Source organism: Schistocerca nitens, chromosome 3 (assembly GCF_023898315.1).
Source record: "Schistocerca nitens isolate TAMUIC-IGC-003100 chromosome 3, iqSchNite1.1, whole genome shotgun sequence".
Taxonomy (NCBI): Eukaryota; Metazoa; Arthropoda; class Insecta; order Orthoptera; family Acrididae; genus Schistocerca; species Schistocerca nitens.
Window position 1 is genome coordinate 186,627,857 of NC_064616.1, and position 17,317 is coordinate 186,645,173.

Genomic DNA, 17,317 nt, shown 5'->3' on the forward strand with positions numbered 1-17,317 from the left:
TTTGATCACGTTTTTTGTAATAACCAATGAACAAAGTAAAAAAAAATTAGCCTATAACTAATTGCGGACATGTCCGAGGACTAAATCAGCCTAATTTCAAAAAAGATATGTTTATTAGTGAGCCCGCAATCGATTCCGTCTGCTTGAGGTACATCAAGCCGACGAACTGGATTACGGACATACTAATAAAAAATCTCTGTAAAATTTGGTTGAGTTACTCCTCGAGTATGTCTGCAAGGAGCGATAGGCTAATTTTTATTTTAATTTATTCAATAGTGACTGCAAAAAAGGGCAAAAAACACATGAAAAACTACAACATCGTTTCAAACGTCCACCATTTTATTACTTCGTCATATTTCAAAAATCTATGCTATTACTCCATGAGCAGTATTCTATGGATTTAAAAAATTCTTTCTTTTTTATCTCAGATAAAAATTGCAGATTCCATGACTTCTGTCATGGACACATGTCATTTTGGACAGAGCAATATTAACTCCGCAGGTGGGGGAGGAGTGGGGGAGGCTTCAAGATGACTGAATTTCTTCAAAAAATCAGATAATGTTGTCCAAGTATCAATAAACAACATGAAAAAAGATTTACGTTGATTGCTTCATTAGTTTCTGGAAAAAAAGGTTGTAAAATTTGCTTCTATTGTAGGCTGGCTGAGGAGAACGAATCCTTAATCCGTCGTCAACAATCGTTTCAGCTCACACTTCGGGGCGAAGCGAGAGGCTATAAAATTACAAATAATGGGCCGAATCAAAGACGTACGCTGATATGTAAGGTCTCTTTTTTAAGAACTCTTCAGATTCTTGCAAAGACACACACACACTGCGCTACATAACCAAAGGATCACTTTTTCCAAACGCCTTAATTACCTCCCATTCCAGCGCATATGTTTGAAATTTGGCTCAAAGGTTCCTACTGTAATGGTACAAAGAGTGGGACCCATCGACGTTACCTTCGGGATCGGGAACGCTTCAGACAGCAAGGTGTCGACAAATTCGAGAAAAAAGCCCCATCACGGGAGTTCATATAAGCTGTAAAGTGGGTTAATTACGTCACATTGGCATCAAATTTCATCATAGTTCTGCTCTACGCCACCGTGGGCGTATCACACGATAAGGTCATCACAGATCCTCTTACATTTCCTCTCTTCTCTTGACGTCTCTGTGATGGAGGTCAGAACCGCGACTCCCAGCGTTGAAGAAACGCTGTTTTCTTAGGGGTGGCCGAGGAAAACATTTCAGCCACACCACCACTCAGAGTCGCCACAAAAAGGCCTCAGGACGTAGCATAATAGGCGTCAAAGAGACCACTCTTTTCTCTGGTGCGTTACTTCCAACACAATCCACGGTTAAAAAACGGTGTTCGTAGTGTGATGAGCAATAGAATGATGTTCTTGACAACCTATGACACTGTTGACACGCCCGAACGTTTCAACCTGTCTCTAAGGGCAGTGTGGGGCTACATCCACAATGACTGTGTTCGCACCCCTTTGGAGTGCAGCGAAGCGCAATTATTGCTCTCGCGTACATACTGGAACCACTACGGACCGTTCAAAATAATTTGACGAAATCTGAACGTGAACCGAAGCAGTAAGGGTACTGACACCTTCCAGCCCTGCTGTTTTCCATCCACTCACGGCGTGATCACGCGGGAGTGCAACATTAACATGTGCGTGAATAAAATGGCAATGGTCCCTATAAGACCCCTAAGTTTGACACCATTTTCGGCGCCACTCACACAACATTTTTGAGCCTGTTACATACGTACCTGTCATAACCTTTGACACCAATTCAGCCTGGTGGCTGCTCTAACGTCTGAAAGTATGCAAACCCCACCCAAAGGGTGTAGAAGGGTTTGCCTAGCCTTCAGGCACTAGAGCAGGCATCAGGCTGAATCGATGTCGAACTTTCTAAAGGTACATTACTAAGGTGCTCAAAAAAGGTGTGTGAGTGACACCGATGGTGTTGCTGAACAGTGGGATAATGGAAGGATCCTTCGCCGATCTATTCACGCACATATTAATGTTGCACTCTCGTGTGAGCGCGCGCCAGGAGGATGGAAAACAGCAGCGTGGAAAAAGTGTAAGTACCCTTTGCTGCTTCGGATCAAGCTCCAATTTCGTCGAATGATTCTGAACGGTCCCTAGTCGTTCTGCCTTGTACACGGGAGCAAAACTTGCGATCGCTCTTCACTTCAAAGGGGTCGGAACCACGTTCAATAGGGATGCAGCCTAACACTGCCCTTAGAGACGAGTTGAAACGTCCGAGGATGTCAGCAGTGTAAAAGGTTGTCAAGAATAGCTTCCTGCTCCTCATCCCACTGCGATCGGTCTCTTTTAGCCTTGTAATATGCCGGGACAAACACCCAGAGAAAAAAGTGGTTTCATTAACGCCCCTTATGACACCTCTTGAGGCCTTCTCGTCGATTCTGAGCGGCAGCATTTCTGAAATGTTTTCCTCGGACACCCATATAAAAACCGTGTGCTTACTAGCGCTGGGTGTCGCGGTTCTGCCCGCCATCGGAGAGACGTCAAAAGGAGGGGTGAAATGTGGTAAGAGGGGCTGTGGCGACCTTTTCATCATGTGACACGTTCACGTTGGGCAGAATTTTGATAAAATTTGGTGCCAGTATGAAATGATTAACCCAACTTACAGCTCACATGAACTTCGGAGCAGTGGCTATTTTTTTCGCATGTGTCGACAACTTAGTGTTTGAAACGTCACCGGGCCTGATGGTGAAGTCGCAGGGCGCCACACTTCTGCACCGTCGCAGAGGAAAGTGGAGGCAACTTTGAGCGAAGTTTCAAACTTATGCGTCACAATTTGAAACAGTTACGGGGCTTCGAAAAAGTGATCCTTAGTTTAGAATGAAATTTTCACTCTGCAGCGGAGTGAGCTCTAATATGAAACTTCCGGGCAGATTAAAACTGTGTGCCGGACCGAGACTCGAACTCAGGATCTTTGCCTTTCGCGGGCAAGTGCTCTACTGACTGAGCTACCCAAGCACGACTCACGCCCCCTCCTCACAGCTTTAATTCCGCCAGTACCTCGTCTCCTACCTTCCAAACTTCACAGAAGCTTTCCTGCGAACCAGGAGAGCTTCTGTAAAGTTTGGAAGGTAGGAGACGAGGTACTGGCAGAAGTAAAGCTGTGAGGACGGGGCGTGAGTCGTGCTTGGGTAGCTCAGTCGGTAGAGCACTTGCCCGAGAAACGCAAAGGTCCCGAGATCGAGTCTCGGTCCGGCACACAGTTTTAATCTGCCAGGAAATGACCCTTAATTGTTGTTGCGCAGTGTACATGGAAAAGAGCTCTGCCTCTAAATTTCCAGTGATTCAATACAATGCCGTCGAAGCCAATACGTTGCCAATCAGTATGTCCTAATTTAGGTACTTAAATAATTTCTGGTGTCTACCAGGATGTTTTTCAAACAGGCCACAGCGTTCAAATTTCAGGAGCCTTTTAGCAACAACGGTAAGTATATCACATACAATTAACAGGTAGATACATCTTGAGGCTACTACGCATCACAGAATTCAACCTTTTGCAGCGTTTGTCATCTCAGCAGGGAAGCATCATTGTCTTATGTTCGAATTCACAGGTTCTTAATGGCATGATGATACCTATCTCATTTTCGGTATGTTCAAAGAGCGCTACACCTTGCAGCATTAGTAATAAATAATTTCGGAAAAAACGTCGGAATCAACGAGAATAGTGCAAGAAATTGATCATGGACTTTCCGGAGGAAACGACTAGGAATTCAGCAGAAGTAGTTTTAGAAAACTACAGAAAACATTAAATCTGGATGGCCGGACGAGGATAACTGCAGAACCCATCGAGAGCTACCCCAATTTTTTCCAACAGCGCAATATCTGATTGCTGCAGAACATTAAGTCATTTCACGCTTTTGAGAATATACTTGAATTAACTTCAAGTGACCGATCCCGGTGCTACAGCAATGATCGGTACGTCCAGCCATCCCACCACCCTTCGGACGGTGCAGTCGTTCCACCCGACAACATGGTCACCACCCGAGCTCCAGCGACGGACGCCACAGAGACGAGTACCTCTCTAAACCACCCACTTCACCGACTGAGATCTTCGAATAGGTCCACGTTCCCACGCCCTGACAGTGAAGAACACGTGCTCAAACAACGCTCTCCCTGTCGGAGCAAACGTCGTCGCTGCTGGCTCACGAATCCTCAAGACATACTTATCTGAGTCAATGTGGACGCCGCCCAACCAGCCGACGGTCCAACGCCGATCTCGCCGCACGGCACTAGCGATGACCAACACGTTTTGTCGGATGTGCAACCAGCTCAGGCCGACAAGAACAGCACCTGTCTTCCTGTGGACACCTTATGATCTCTCTCACCAAGACGATGTTCACATGGGCATTGGACTGACCCTCAGTACAGGGGCGTCGCATGGGATGACGATATGGAGGACGAAATGCCTCCTCCACAGGACTGTCTACGCCTCCAATGAGGTTGCTCGTTAATATCGGAAACGACGCATGGCGGCCAGTGGGACGGGCCCTCCTTAGGGACCCTATTCTACATCACCCCCAACGGCGGTAGACGCGAGTCCACCACTGCTACCACAGGCGTACCGATTCGCGACATCGAAAATCAACGTGACTCACGCAGCAACAAAGCTGCAGCTCTTCTGCGATGTGCTTCGTGCTCCTGGCGTCGACGTCGCCCTTCTTCAGGAAGTTGGTGTTGCCCCGCTACCACCAGTTTACAGCTAAGACTCATATAGGTCTGTGGGCGGGGTGCGGCGTAGCCTTTTAGATATGCGTATGCATCCTGGTCACAGATATGATACTCCTCCTGTCCAGGCGAGGCATATCTGTAGCCATTTTTTACATGCGTGTCATCAATATCTATGCCGTGTCTGGCTCCACGAGTCGTCGGCAGCGGTCCACGTTCGTAGCAGGCGACGTGGCTCCCCTGTTTTCCAAATACTATGATCGCTTCGTTGAGGACGGCAATTTCAGTTGCGTCTTCCACTCAAAGGACCCGACACCTGGTTATTCAGCATGCCGGATGCTACATATCTTGGTCAAAGGCTTTCATCTCACTGACGTTTGGGACATGATCCATGCTGACACGCCTGATTATACCCATTATAAAGCACATTCTGCGAGCAGACTCGACCGTTTTATGTCTCCATCCACGTTGGAAATGAAGTCTCCCAAGTAGAAAAATGGTCCCTTGCTGCGTTTTAGAACGATTGTAACACCTCAGTCGGCCTGGTGCAGCAAAGGTTCCTGAGAGCGTAACACTTCCCTGTTTGGAGACCAGCATTGCCGACAATGAATAGCCACTACATGGGCCTCATGCAAAAACCGTCTCCCATGGTAGGTGTCACCATTACACTGGTGACTTAAGTGTGAAAAACCTGCAATCACAAAGATCTTCGTGCAATGTGGCAAGAAAGCAGCAGCATGCCATTGGGACACCACCAATCTTCGCAACACCATCCTTCGCGAGCTCAGTGCGATCTTCCCGTCACCTGATATCCATGGGGAACGCCAGCATGCTAAAGCCTGGATTCTCATTCTTCAGCGTGAGAAACTGTACATTGTCGACGTGCGTTCGTGACAACAGAACCTTCTACACTAGGAATCGCCGTCCACAGTAAACGTTGCATCTGACCATCGTCGTCGACGTCGACTCTTCATCTCTACCCTCACCACCTCCGATAGTACTCTCCACACAACGCAGGCGGCGGTGTTGTCTGCCTTTGCCGGTCACTACCACAACTTTTACGACGACGTTCCGATGACGGGGCCAGTTCCTGACTCCTGAATGGATCCTCGCCATTGCAGAGTAGACACCAATGATGTTTGCTGTTACAGCAGACGAGGCGGCGGACGCGATGGACAAGGGGGCGAAGACAAGTCGTCAGGACCAGATTGTCTGCCGGTGGAGTTCTACCAGGCATTCACCACCTTAACGCTCCCTTGCTGGACGGAGATGCTTCGGGAACTCTTTACTCCGTTCTTCTGGATTCCAGCCGAGTTTCTCACTGGCGTTCTTTTACTGGTGCCTGAGCCATCGCATACAGCCCTCTGAACTTATGAATGGAGATCATAAAGTCTAGACGTGCCTCTTAGTGGCGCGCATAATCACTGCCTTACCTGTGTTCCCTTCATCAGAACAGACTACCTGTGGTTGTGGGGCTACCCTTCAAACTGCCTTGGGTGAATGCCGTGACCTCATTGCGATAGCCGCAGGTGTCATCATTTGAGAGAGGGCATGTAGTAGCGCTCAAAGATGCCTGTTGGAGTAATCGGCGATACGCTCGACATTTGAATTGGAGCGATGCCTATATTAGACGATGTCGGCAGGAATGGCAGAACACAGCGTCAGGAAGGAAGAGCTGGATCTAGAGAGACGACAGAACGTGAAGACGGAGCAATTGTCAGATGGGCACTCAAAGTCCCGAATTCATCATTATCATCGATCCAACATACAACTGGTGTTCAGTGACCACAAGGACCATTAATTGGTGGATCACAGAAAGGGAGCTCATGGCGCCCCTTGAGCCAACTACCACTGTACACCAACAAGTACGTTGTCCGTGGCGCGGGAATATTCGGCCTGAGATCTCATTGACTGGAGTGGAACTGTTTTCAGTGATGAGTCCCGCTTCGGACTGAGCCCCGCCGACCAGCGAAGACGTATCTGGAGACGCCCCAGTCTATTGAGGAACACCAACCTGACTGTCACCTTTGATTGTCATCCACGGCACCTTTACAGCACGGCGGTACGTCGGCGATATTCTACGTCCCGTTTTGTCGTCCTTCATGACAAGCTATCCTGAGTTTACATTTTACCAAGGCAATGCCCACCAGCATGCAGCAAGATTTTCTACTGCTTGTCTGTATGCTTTCCAGAGTCCAGCTTGGCCAGCAAAGTCGCCGGATCTGTCCCCAATTGAGAACGTTTCGATGTCAGGGCCCTCCAATCAGTTCGGTCTTTTTGGCGATGTAACGCCCCAATTGGACGGAATTCGGCAAGGCCCTCCAATCAGCTCGGTCTTTTTGGCGATGTAACGCGCCAATTGGACGGAATTTGGCACGACATTCTTCAGGAGGACATCCAGCAACTCCGTCACCCAATACCAAGCTGAATAACTGCTTACATAAGAGCCAAAAGTGTACCAGCGCGTTATTGACTTGCTCGATTTGTAAAACTGTTTCTCTTGAATAAATCATCCATTTTTTTTCTGAAATAGTAATAATTCTTCTGTACATGTGAGTCACATCTACTGATTTCCGTTCCACTCGCATAGTTCCTTTGTGGTTGGTCGTTTTTAATGCCTAAGGGTGTATTATTATGGAAAGGACGAGGTCTTTACCATTGAAGAAAAAGTAAAATATTAACTTGAGTAATATTTAAGTACGTGAGTTCAGAGTTGCTGCTGCACAAGAGCGCTTTTTCAGCACATCGAATTTCTCATTTCGTCCAGCAGGCGTCTTCCTCAGTGCTTTTATATGTAAATATCTAGATTAGTTCATTCGCCTACCAGCAATAATGAATAACAGACATACTACTTAAATTATAAGTAATGGATTTTTACAATCAAAATGGATGGGATGGGCAGATTCTGATCATACATGTGGTAGTAGCCAGTAGATATCAGTTAATTCTCAGAAGTATGAGGACAAGCCTGGCACTGGACGAAGTGGCACAGTGTTTAAGAGCACAGTTCAAATCCGCATCCGATGATACAGGTTTGAGTTTCCCATGGGTTTCCCAAACTGCATCACATTCCATTCAAAACGACATGTTCAACTTCCTTCTCTTCTCAGGTGTGGTCCGTATCAAACGACCTCGTCATGGATCATACATTCAATTCTATCCTTATTTGATTTTTGTTGTGCTTCTTATTCCAAAAACGTAAAGAAGGATATTGGGATATTCATTATGCCGAACATGGGTGTTTGCCTTGTCGTGTTGTGTCAGTACCTCAATCCACTGAGCAGAGTCCCTAGCGAATGGCTTTCACACGCTTAGGTCTATGTGCCTAGACTGCATTTATACTGATGAGCCATATCATTGCGACCACCTGCTTAATAGCCCACCTTTGGAACAAAGTACAGCAGCAATTCTGCTTAACATGGATTCGGAAAGTAAATGGTATCTTTCTGTAGATATGTGGGACCAGATGTCTACACACAGATCAAGCAATTCCCATAAATTTCCGATTGGCAGTTTCTGGGCACGGAGCTGGTGCCCGATAGTGTCAGCTCAGATCAGGCGATTTTAGTGTCCAAAAAATCTACGTGAGTTCACTATCATGCTCCTAAAACCACTGTAACACAATTCTGGCCTTGTAACACGGTCTGTTTTCCTACTAGAAAATGCTATCCCCGTCGGAGAAGACATCAAGCATGAAGGGGAGCAGGGGTTCGCAACAATGTTCACGTAGCCCACAGCTGCCATAGTGCCTTCAATTAGTACCACAAATTCCCTGAAACCCCAGGTAAATGTCCCCCACAGTATAATACTACCCCGCCACCATGGGTCCGTGGCGCAGTCCATGTTTCGAGCAGCCACTCGCCAGGATGACAGAGTATTTGGGCAAGAGCATCCACCTGGTGTAACGAGAAATGTTACTCATTCGACCACATGTCAAGTTTCCACTGATTCGCTTTCAAATCTCGATGGTCCCGTGCCCACTGTAGTCGCAAATAACGGTGCCGTGGGTCAACATAGGTACAGTAGATGTCGTTCATTGAGGAATCCCAGGTTCTACTATGGATGATGTGCTCCGAAACACTTGCGCTAGCACCAACATTGTACTCTGTCGTCATATCTACCATAGATCTCCCATATCCTACTTTACAGAGCGGGCAAGCCTCTGTTTTCCCTGTTCCATGATGGGGCGTGGGGTTTTACTGTCCTTCAAAAACTTTCCGTACATGCTGACGACAGTAGTGTGCGAACAGCCGACCGACTTCACTGTTTGCGAGATGCTCGTTCCAAGGCGGCAGGATATACCAATCTGCCCTTTGTCAAAACAGCTTAGCTCGCTGGATTTCCCCATTTGCGGCCCGTATTCGCACTACTCCATCCGAACAGGCCTTGGAAGGCCCAGCGGTACCGACCGGCCGCCGTGTCATCCTATCAGCCCAAGGGCGTCACTGGATGCGGGTACGGAGGGGCATGTGTTCAGTACACCGCTCTCCCAGCTGTTTTCAGTTTTCATGATCGGAGCCGCTACTTCTCAGCCAAGTAGCTCCTCAGTTTGCCTCACAAGGGCTGAGTGCACCCCGCTTGCCAATAGCGCTCGGCAGACCGGACGGTCACCCATCCAAGTGCTAGCCCAGCCCGACAACGCTTAACTTCGGTGATCTGAAGGGAACCGGTGTTACCACTGCGGCAAGGCCGTTAGCGTATTTCCACTACAATGTCCCTAATTCGTCTATGTTGCGCTTATATACAACCCGCACCGTGCCACGTGCTCCCAGCACACTCTCACGATGGGCGGCTGTCGTAATGTTATCAGTGTACTTCCATATTACAGTACATGAATGAAATGTACTGCACCCAGGCCATTTAGAGAAACGTGCAATGGTCGTTTGGTCAAGACAGACATTAACCCAAACCTCCGCCGTTCCGCCGATTTTGTGCCTATCAAGGCATGAGATATGCCAACATTACATGGCGTCTGGTTTGTTAAGACCATAGGCTGGTCACAGTCTGCCGTCGGCAGTGCTACAGTCACGCGCCAGAGATCCAATAGCGGGACAAATGAGCGTGTTGTGTTTATTTGGCCACTGCTAAATGCCGTCTTCCTTATAGATCAACCTAGCTCATAGCTATCGCAAAACGACTTTACGTTTCACCTTTTGTTCAGACTACGCCCGTCACACGTTCGTGACGACGTTAAAATACCACACAGGATCCCATTGGCATCCTCCTGTTCATAGTAGTACACGATTAAAGACTCAGCGTGCTACAGGGTGCCACAGGAGGCCTAACATGGACTACCTTTCTGTCATTACCGTAGACCACGCCAGTCTTGGTCTACCAACGATACAGATAATCGAAATGCCGTTCGAACTACCAAAGGACGCCATCATTACGGCGCTCCGACCCTACGGCAACGTCGTGGAACGTGTCGCCGAATACGGGTACAATTCCCAACTTACCCCGTCTTAAATGTTGTCAGGCATATTCGTATCGATCTGCAGACTCACATGTCCTCCTACCGTAGCATCAAAGGCTGCCATGACATTATAATATATCACTGTCAGCCCCGCACCTGTTTCAATTGCGGGAAAAGAGCCATATGCGGTATGACTACGTCCAACGACGTCTCATGCAATTCCCATTGTCAGAAGCCTCCGTGCCACTAGCCCGTCGCATGGACTCTCCTATCAGCATGCACCGTTACCCCACCACCCTTCGGATGGTGCAGTCGCTCCACACGGCTGCATGGCCTCCATCCAGACTACCCCGATGGACTCCCCAACATCCCCTTGATTCATTGTACTGACTGAGACCTTAGAACAAGGTCGACGCTCCTCCTTGTCGTCGTCCGACACTGGGAATCACGTGCTCAAACAACGCTCCCCCCATCGGCACAAACGTCATCGCTACTGGCTCATGAGTCCTCAAAACACTCTTACCGAAGACAATGGAGACGTCGCCAACCCAGGCGACGGTTCCGTGCAGATGTCGGCGGACGGCACTACCGATAACCAACACGTTTTGTCCGATGCGCAATCAGGGCAGGCCGCCAACAACATAGTACCGACCTGTGTGCAGGTTGGCATACGTGACTCCCTGCGGATGCCTCATAATCTCTCTCAACAACGCGACTTTCACAAGGACACTGGACTATCCCTCGTCACAGGCACGCAAGGTGATGACTTGGAGGACGAAATACCTCCTCCACAAGATTGTCTAATCCCTCCAATGAGGTTGCTCATTAATATCAGACTCGACGCATGGCGGCTAGCGAGATGGGCTCTCCTTGCGGTCCCCATTCCACACCGTCCCCAGTGATGGTAGACGCACGTCCACCATTGCTAGAACAGACATACTGGTTCACCACATTGAGCATCAACATGACGAGCACCACAACAAAACTGCTGCTCTTCTGCGGTATGCTCCAGGCCTCTGATGTCACGTCGCAATTCTTATCGAAGCTGGCTATGACTCATAGACGTCTGCAGGAACCTCTGTTTTCCGGACACTATGATCTCTTCGCTGTGGCCAGCGATTTCACCTGCATCTTCCACCCGAAGGACCAGAAGCCTGATTATACCCATTACACAGCACATTCTGCGAGCAGACTCGACGCATTTATGTCTCTACCCACCATAGAAACGAACTCTTCCAAGCGGAAATATGGTCCCTCACGTTTTATGACCATTGTGCCATTCTCAGTCGGTCTGGCGCATCAAAGGTTTCTGGAAACTTAACACTTCCCTACTTGTAAACCCACACTGCGAACAACGTATTGCCAGTACATGAGCGTCTGGTGAAAATCATCTCTCACAGTACACGCCCATGTTGCACTGATGGCTCAAGTGTGAAAAACCTGCAATCACAAAGGTATGTGGTCAGATCGCAGCGCTGTGGCATCGGGACACTATAAATTTTCACGACACCGTCCCTTGCGAGCTTTACGTGCTCTCCCCAACATCTGATGTCCACAGGAACTCGCAGCGCACGAAAGCCTGCCTCCTCACTCTCCAACTCGATAAACTGTACGTCGTCATGGTGCGTTCTCCATGACAGAACGTTTTATATGAGGAATCGCCGCCCACGGTCCACATTGCATTTGACTATCGTCCTCAACGTCCACTCTTTGTCTCCATCCTCACCCACCTCCGTTGGTACTCGCCAGACAACGCAGGCGACGGTGTCCTCTGCGTTCGTCGATCACTATCACCAATTTAACGATGACGATCCAATGGCAGCGCTCCGCTTCTGAACGAACGCTCACCATTGCAGAGTCGACTCCAGTGATGTCTGCGATCACCGTGAATGAGGTGGCGGATATGATGGACAATATCTGACTGGTGTTCTTTTACCGGTGTTTAACGATCGGTAGTTAAAGGTCTCCGCATACCGCCCCCTTACATTAATGAACACAGAATATAAAATCTATGTGCGCCCCTTTGTGCCTTTGCAGTACACATACGCACGATCTTACCTATGGTCCTTTCACTAGAAGAGACTTCACGTGGTTGTGGAGCTACCCTTCAACGGCTTTGGAGGAATGCATGACCTCATCGCGATAGCCACGGTCAGTCGGCTATGTGCGGCGCTGGTCTTCATTGGTTTCACAAGTGGCTTTGGCCGCGTTCGGTACCCATTCCTCCTGATGATCGCGACTGGCATGGAGTTCCCGCCACTCTTTGTGGACGCCATTCGCCGGTTATGCTTCCCGCTGTCTCCATGGCCCAGGTCAACGGGAGACTTCAAATGGTTCAAATGGCTCTGAGCACTATGGGACTTAACATCTGTGGTCATCAGTCCCCTAGAACTTAGAACTACTTAAACCTAACTAACCTAAGGACATCACACACATCCATGCCCGAGTCAGGATTCGAACCTGCGACCGTAGCAGTCGCGCGGTTCCGGACTGAGCGCCTACAACCGCTAGACCACCGCGGCCGGAAACGGGAGACTTGTTACACCGATTTCTACACTCTGCTCTGTGCGTCAAGGATGCCCCATGTGCATGCAACTGTATGCCATCGCACAACAGTCCCTCACTGCTGGTATTACAACTCGACTACTGGGTCTCCCTTCGTGTGGTCGGCTGGACGGCCTATGCAGATTATTTCCTACTTCTCACCCACTCCACAATGAAACTCAGTGATACCATCCACTGCATCCAACAGTACGGACATATTTCTAGTAGTATCCTTAACGTGCGCAAGTCGATGAAGATGCATATCAGGAACATGCCTCCCTGTTTTTGTACCATATCGCACCTTATTTCGTCGAACTCAGCTATATTCGGAACGATCTCCTGGTCACTCAACTTCTCCCCGCGAGGAACTTTTATCTTTTGTTTACATCGTCCACCCCTCGCATCCCGATGCGGGTACAGCACACAGACGTTAACTAAATTGTCCAGACCAATCACGAACTATTGTGACGTGGTAACATGGAGCACTGCCATCCATAAAAATTCCATAGTTGTTGGGGTACATGAAGTCCATGAATGGCTACAAATGATCTCGTGGTTTCCAAGTAGCCGACATAACCATTTCCAGTTAATGTTATGATTTCACCTCAGCATACCATTGTGGAGCCACCAACAGCTTGCACAGTTGACAACTTGGCTCCTTGGTTTCGTGGGATCTGCATCACACACCACCAACTGAAATCGAGACTCATCTGACCAGGCGACGGTTTTCCAGTCGTCTAGGGTCCAACCCATACGGTCACGAGCTCAGGAGGGGGGGGGGGGGGGGGGTACGTTTGTACTTTCTCAGTTACTCCTCAGTGTTTAGTATTTTTGAGATCTTATTCAGCTTTATACACAGTACAATGGATAGGGACTGTGCTTGCTATGACAGGCACAAGGACAATTGGTTGCTGACTGTACACAGCTGGAAGCTGTGTTGGCCACAGAAGACAGGCTTCTGGCTACATCTCAAAGCTGCAGCGAACAGGGCGCTGGTGACGAGACTTCCGGCATCCTTGGTGTCGTTGGAATCTTCTGGTGATCAGGATGTGCCCGCATCTCCTGATAAGCAACAGCTGACTGGATCGTCTTGACTCGAGAGTGAGAGGCAGACAGTGGTGGGTCCACGTGTCACCGGGCAGAATGCGGGGAGGAACAAGCCACACGGCTCACTAAATATGCCTTAGCATCAGGTACAACGTGCTACACAGGGTTTATAATACACTACTGGCCATTAAAATTACTACACCAAGAAGAAATGCAGATGTTAAACGGGTATTCATTGGACAAATATATTATACTAGAACTGACATGTGATTACATTTTCACGCAATTTGGGTGCATAGATCCTGAGAAAGCAGTACCCAGAACAACCACCTCTGGCCGTAATAACGACCTTAATATGCCTGGGCATTGAGTCAAACAGAGCTTGGATGGCGTGTACAGGTACCACTGCCCATGCACCTTCAACACGATACCACAGTTTATCAAGAGTAGTGACTGGCGTATTGTGACGAGCCAGATGCTCGGCCACCACTGACCAGACGTTTTCAGTTGGTGAGAGAGCTGGAGAATGTGCTGGCCAGGGCATCAGTCGAACATTTTCTGTATCCAGAAAGGCCCGTACAGGACCTGCAACATGTGGTCGTGCATTATCCTGCTGAAATGTAGGGTTTCGCAAGGACTGAATGAAGGGTAGAGCCACGGGTCGTAACACATCCGAAATGTAATGTCCACTGTTCAGAGTGCCGTCAGTGCGAACAAGAGGTGACCGAGACGTGTAACCAATGGCAACCCATACCATCACGCCGGGTGATACGCCAGTATGGCGATGACGAATACACGCTTCCAATGTGCGTTCACCGCTATGTCGCCAAACACGGATGCGACCATCATGATGCTGTAAACAGAACCTGGATCCATCCGAGAAAATGACGTTTTGCCATTCGTGCACCCAGGTTCCTCGTTGAGTACACCGTCGCAGGTGCCCTGTCTGTGATGTAGCGTCAAGAGACTCCGAGCTGATAGTGCATGCTGCTGCAAACGTCGTCGAACTGTTCGTGCAGATGGTTGTTGTCTTGCAAACATCCCCATCTGTTGACTCAGGAATCGAGACGTGGCTGCACGATCCGTTACAGCCATGCGGATAAGATGCCTGTCATCTCGACTGCTAGTGATACGAGGCCGTTGGGATCCAGCACGGCGTTCCGTATTACCCTCCAGAACCCACCGATTCCATATTCTGCTAACAGTCATTGGATCTCGACCAACGCGAGCAGCAATGTCGCGATACGATAAACCGCAATGGCGATATGCTACAATCCGACATTTATCAAAGTCGGAAACGTGATGGTACGCATTTCTCCTCCTTACACGAGGCATCACAACGTTTCACCAGGCAACGCCGGTCAACTGCTGCTTATGTATGAGAAATCGGTTGGAAACTTTCCTCATGTCAGCACGTTGTAGATGTCGCCACCGGCGCCAACCTAGTGTGAATGCTCTGAAAAGCTAATCATTTGCATATCACAGCATCTTCTTCCTGTGGGTTAAATTTCGCGTCTGTAGCACGTCATCTTCGTGATGTAGCAATTTTAATGGCCAGTAGTGCACTTCTGAGCCGGCATGGGATGTCTATTTTGTTGGACCAGCGGCCGATTTTCCTGCCGAGTCTGGATAAGTGTAGAGGGCAGCTATGCTAACCATTGAGAGCTCCAACGTAGGGTGGTAATGGAGTCCCTCAGGAAGTAGGATGCTGGGCAGGAAAGACTGCCACTGTGCACTCCGTATGTTTGCCGGGGCTCTCGTCCACGACATGAAAGAGGCCCTGCTAGCAGCTATCGAGCACACTGGGTGTACCAGATGCAAATGGTGGCACGTGTCGGCATGAATGACGCCTGCCTCTTGGGTTCCTAGGCCATTAGTATCGCTTATTGAAGGTTCCTTTCAGAGGGTGGCTGATTTGATGAAGGCAACTAGCACTGTACTCGGGATGCAGGCTAACGACTCTGCGACGGTATCGGATACTAAGTTTTCGACCTCCGCTATCGGGTGGAGAATTGTAGGGTTCCCCTTAATAGATCAGACGTGTACAACAAGCAGTAATCGGTTACTGGGGTAGCGGAGAACGCGTGGCGCGCGCATGGGTTCTTTTTAGGTTAGAGATACCAAACGTTGGAATCAGGACGCATTGCCTGCTAAAATAAAAGTTACATAAGCCACAATGATGAATACAGAAAATGTTAATATTATGTTAGTAAACTGCAAGAGCATCAAAGGAAAGATCCCAGAATTATAACACCCAGATAGTATTAGCAACAGAAAGTTGGCTGAAATCGGAAGTGAACAGCAACGAAATCCTAAGTTCAGATCAGAATATTTATCGTAAGGATAAGTTAGTCGTCAATGGTGGAGGCGAATTTATTGCAGTACAGAAGTCGATAATATCTAGCGAGGTTATCACGGATTCCGAATGTGAATTAATCTTGGTAAACAGATGCTTTTATAGAAAGCCTGGGTCTGTAGATGTAGTGGTAGAGACCCTCAGAGAGAACTTGACGAATATCGTTAATAATTTGCGTGATCATGCCGTTGTAATAGGGTGTGACTTCAACTTGCCAGCTATAGATTCCGAGAGTCTTGTCCGAAAATTTCTTCGAGCAGATAACTAGAGAAACAGCTCTTGAAGGTAACGTCTTAGACCTCCTAGCGACAAGCAGCTCTTGACTAACCGAATCATTTAACGTAGAAGAAGGCACCAGTGATCAAAAGCTGTGATAGCAATTATGACTACAGGCTTTACAAGGAATGTTAAGAAAGACAGGAAAATATTTTTGCTTAGCAAGAGGTACAGAATACAAATTGCTGAGTATCTGAGTAATGGGCATCAAATATTCAGTGGTGAGGATGAAGATGAGGAAAACAAAAGGATAAAACTCAAAAGCGTCGTTCAATATGCATTAGATAAATATGTTCTGAGGAAGGTCTTAAGGAATGGGAGAAACCCATCGTGGCTTAACAGCCGTGTTAGAAAACTGCTACTTAAACAAACAGAGCTTCATCGCAGATTCAAGAGAAGTCAAAATCTATCTGACAAACAAAAGCTGAAAGAAGCGAAAATGAGCGTAAGGAGGGCAATGAGAGAAGCGTTCAATGACCTTGAAAGTAAAATCTTGTCAATTGATCTGAGTAAGAACAGTAAGAGGTTTTAGTCTTACGTAAAATGAGTAAGCAGTTTGAAATACTCTGTTCATTGACTCAGTGAGCGTGCTGACACCGAAACGGAAGACAACAGAGATAAATCCGAAACACTGAAGTCGGTCTTCCGAAATTGTCTCACGGCGGAAGATCGTAACATGGTCCCTCCTTTCAATCATAGTACGAAAATCGGAATGGGAGTTATTGAGATAACCGGTGTCGGAATAGAAAAGCAACTACAATTGCTTAGTAGTGGAAAGACACCACGATCAGATGAGATACCTACAAAATCCTACAAAGATTATGCGAAACTACTTGCGCCCCTTCTAGCAGAATTTTATAGTAGAAACCTCGAGGAATGAAGGGTACCTAACAATTGGAGAAAAAAACGCAGGTCATTTCCGTTTTGAAGAAGGGTCGTAGGACAGTTGTAGACCTATATC

The 17,317-nt window shown here is 48.1% G+C and overlaps 1 protein-coding gene and 1 pseudogene across 1 annotated transcript in view; one reads left to right on the plus strand and one right to left on the minus strand.

Moving 5' to 3' along the window:
- Window positions 1–17,317, plus strand: part of LOC126248129 (ITG-like peptide) — a 76,619-nt gene that overhangs the window by 6,120 nt on the left and 53,182 nt on the right. The gene's annotated exons all lie outside the window — the stretch shown is intronic.
- Window positions 9,300–9,417, minus strand: LOC126250292 (5S ribosomal RNA; annotated as a pseudogene).